A 4,324-nucleotide genomic window follows, 5' to 3' on the forward strand; every position below is an offset into this window, starting at 1 on the left:
GTTTCAGATTAGAGACCACGACGTGGACCTTAAGTACACGACGTGGGTTCAGTTAGAAAGGTATTTTTAGTATTTTTAATTTTAGTTTTCGTTCAAATTTACGTTTTTATTTTTGTTTATTTTGCAGTAGTTCATGACCAGAGGTTCCAAGAAACCTTTGGTACCACCACTTGAAGATCCAGAGTCGGCCCTTCACAAAAAGATGGATAAAAATATGAAAGAAGACCAGCCACAAAAGAGCTCACCATTTAAAGACCTTAAATTAGTATTTGGAAAGAATAAAGGGAAGAACGTGTGAGAGTCAAGTACATTTTCGAAGGACAAAAGTAAAATTGAAAATCTTCATCAAATACCTAGTCCACAAGAATCCGAATATGAGTCTGAACCTGAATTCGAATTAGAGAAAAGCGAACCCGGAGACAAGCCAGAAAACGAAATGGAAAACATTGCGGATATGTCCATGGGGGCATATAAGAAGCGGATAAGAGATGATTCTAGTCCTGGTTTAGTGGAACCTATAATTCCCGCTACTACAACATTCGAGTTGAAAGGGCACATTCTTACTGCACTTAAGGATGCACCATTTTCTGGGAAGGATCATGAGGATGCATATAAGCATTTAGATGAAGTCAATGACATTGCGAATTATTTCAATGTCCCGAATGTTCCAAGAGAGACTGTATTGTTAAGGATGTTTTCCGTTACTTTTAAGGGAGCTGCAAGAGATTGGTTGAAAGCACTTCCACCCGGTGCAATTACTACTTGGGCACAGATGCGTGAGCAATTCTTGGAACAATTCTGCCCACCCTCAAAAATATATAAACTCAAGAAGGAAATAGCCAGCTTTAAGCAACAACCGGGTGAGTCACTTTATGAGGCATGGGAGCGTTATAAAGGGTTACTAAGAAACTGCCCTCAAAATTGATGGGAATTGAGCACTACATCATTCCTATGGTGTACATGCAAACCCTAAAGCTTTGGATCTAGTTTGTCTAATGAACATGCAATAATCATCCAAAACTATAAACCCTAGATCTAGCATATGAATATCGAAATTAACATGTAAGAACAGATCTAGATGAATACCTCTTATAGAATGGCTTGAATCTCGTGTCCTTAGAGCTCAAAGTCACAAATGTCACTCCTCTAATGGTTTACAAACACCACAAGAAAGAGATGATATTGGAAAGAGGGAAGGAGCACCAAAACCATCCAAGATCTCTACCAGAATACTTAGCCACGTTTTTGGGATCCCTAGGGGTCTATTTATACTTGTGTGAGCTGCTAGGGTTTCGGGAGAAACCCTAATTCTCTGCTTAGGCCTTAAGCAAACCATGAAACCTTTCTAGAAGGCCCTTGGACGAAAATCATATGGGCTTCCTATAGATTTCGTCCAACTCCCTTCCCTTTAGGAATCCATAGCCCATAATGCAATTATCTTATAATTACAATATTAGTCCCCAAAGTCTAATTAATCTCTTTTAGCCACATAATTAATTTCTTAATTAATTCTTGTCCAATATTAATTAAAAGCTATGATTTCTCTATTAATATATTATTCATATAATATATTAATAAACCATAATTAACCTCTTTCTTCATAAAGCATCCTATCTAGTTGCTTTGATGAAGGCAACCCAAAAGGACCATGCACAACCGGGTCAAATACTTACAAAATATAGTTACGGGCTTAGACACTAATCCAACAGTCTCCCACTTGGATAAGTCTAGTAACTATAAATGCAAGTATTATCTAATTAGCAATCGTAGCTCTCAAAGACGCTGTCGAACTCTGATCTTATCAATAACATGTCCTTTAGATAAGGGATCATATATTCCTCCATTCTAGATATCGTATGAACTGAGACATGGATTTTAATCATACTCTTTGTTCACGTGTTATTTTCCGATTTCCGATTTATGACGACTAACAACAGACTACAGTTGAACACATCAATTTAGTCCCGGCTTGGCCAAGCGCTTAGGGTGTCATTATTAAATCATCGAGGGGCCCACAGATATCACATTTATCCCACTTTGGGTAAAAGGAACAGATAAACATAGACTCAATGCTCGCTTGTACTCACTCACCGAATAACACACAACAATATGTTTTATAACACCAAGTTACTGATGTGTTAACATATTATCAATGTGTAACTGACTCGCAAGATACAAGTCACACATCTCGGTTTCAAGAATATAAGATATTACCGTCTCACCAATCACTCGTGATAAAATCCATGAAGCGATACAAGTGAGCGTGGGTTTAATCCAATACTCTAATCTTATAACAGCACTCATGAACTCTGCAGCAAACTTGTGCTATGTCGAAACACTTTACACAATCTACAAATGGATTCATGAAAGTCTTCATTCATACCTACTTCCAAAGTATGAGCGACTGTGGATGGTTTGAATAATCTTATTTTTCGGGAAGTCAAAACAAGCAAAGTGAAACACAAGAATAATACTAATCATATATGGCCCCAAACTTTTGAGTATAAATAAATCATCTTTTATTTAATCACCATATTGACTACTCATTATTTGTTGTTTCAGTTAATCAACTTCTTACTTGAAACATAACAACAGTTGTCCCATGCTCTTAGCATGCACACTATGTTTTCCTATGGTCCTAACTTTGTGAAATAGATCAAAGGAACATATTTCCAATGATGTTCATTTCACAGTTCCTAATAGTAATTAATTAGTGTAAGAATACAAAATTCTCGCCACTACAAGAATATGTTAGGTTCTAACACTTTATGCAACGGTCCTTTCGTAATATCACAGCGCCAAAGTCACCGAGACTTTGCCAATGAATTACAAAGTGCTCTATTGGAGATTGTTACAAGACAATTCCATAGTCATGAAGTCTCACATTCAAAGTACATTCCTTTGAACATTACAAGTTTCTAATCTAGACATAGATTCTTAACATCCAACTCCCAATAAGGAAACATTTCCATATTTGCCATATGACAACTCATTCTAAATAGAATCTTATATATTCATAATAATGCCAATATGGTCAATCTATGATTATACTTCCAATTGTCCGCAAGCGACCAATCCTTGGCGAACCTTAGATTGTCCTTGACAGTTGTTTAATTATTTTAGTCGAATCCGGTTCTATTCCCTTTTTCCCTCTAAATACCCTAGGCATTTGAAAAATTTTAGAACGGTCGAATATTACAGCATATGCAAGCGATCCTATACCCGAAGCATATGGGATACGATTCATAATGAAAAACGTGATACTTTATCAGCTTCTTGCTATAATATTGTCATAATGTTCCTATTTGTCGTGTTCTCAAAATTCGAACTATGAAGAGGGATGTCATAATATCTAAACTCAAGAAAGTAATAGACAACTTTAAGCAACAACCGGGTGAGTCACTTTATGAGGCATGGGAGCGTTATAAAGGGTTACTAAGAAACTGCCCTCAAAATGACCTTAGCATACAACAAGAATTGTCTATCTTTTATGACGGGGTGAATGTCATGACAAGGCAACTCCTTGATTCTCAAGGACCACTTACTAAGAAAAATCTAGGTGAAGTAAAGGAGTTGATTGAAGAGTTCTCAAAGCATTCTCGTGAATACCATAATCCAAGACATGATGGAGCTACAGGGATTGGGGGAGAAAATTCTGAAGACATGGATGTTGTACTAGCCATGCTTGACACCATGGATCGAAGAATGACCAAGATGAACCAATCAATTCATGCAATTAGAGTTGGTTGTAAAAGGTGCAATGGTCCACACTTAATAAAAGATTGCCACTTGGATGAACAAGGAAATAAAAAGGCACAATTTTGCTACTCAAGTGGGGACAAGTATGATGAAAATTGGAGGAAACCAAAAAGGGAGTGGTTACCATATGACGAATACAAGAAGCAAAAAGAAGAGAAGTATAGACAGATTGACCGAGGCTTCTACCAAAAAGAACAACCACCTCCCAATAAAAAAGTTGATCTTGAATCTATGTTACATAGATTTATAGAGGCTTTCGAGAAAAGACATGATGAAATAGATACAGTGATAAGGGAACATCATAATATCATGAAGGAACAACAAGCCTTGCTAAGAAATCACCAAGCCTCGATCCAAAATATTGAAGTCCAACTAGGTCAACTAACTACTCTAGTACAAGATAAATTATCTCCAAAAATCCTAGAGAAAAAGCCTCAATCACATGTCATGGTAATAGAAACCAAAGAGGATACCATTTCTAAGTTCCTTGAAGCACTAGAAGTCGATCCATATCAGTCCGAACCAAAGCCAAATAAGTCCAAACTCGAAGAACGTAAACTTGCTG

The 4,324-nt window shown here is 36.8% G+C and overlaps 2 non-coding genes across 2 annotated transcripts; both read right to left on the reverse strand.

Annotated features, from left to right (window-relative positions):
* Positions 1 to 820: 820 nt before the first annotated feature.
* LOC111905129 (small nucleolar RNA R71) lies at positions 821 to 927 on the reverse strand. Its single transcript, XR_002854750.1, has one exon. It is a non-coding gene; the product is annotated as a small nucleolar RNA R71 (small nucleolar RNA).
* Positions 928 to 3,354: 2,427 nt separating this feature from the next.
* Positions 3,355 to 3,461, reverse strand: LOC111905070 (small nucleolar RNA R71). The gene has a single exon (XR_002854740.1). It is a non-coding gene; the product is annotated as a small nucleolar RNA R71 (small nucleolar RNA).
* Positions 3,462 to 4,324: the final 863 nt, after the last annotated feature.

This window comes from Lactuca sativa, chromosome 4 (assembly GCF_002870075.4).
Source record: "Lactuca sativa cultivar Salinas chromosome 4, Lsat_Salinas_v11, whole genome shotgun sequence".
NCBI lineage: Eukaryota > Viridiplantae > Streptophyta > Magnoliopsida > Asterales > Asteraceae > Lactuca > Lactuca sativa.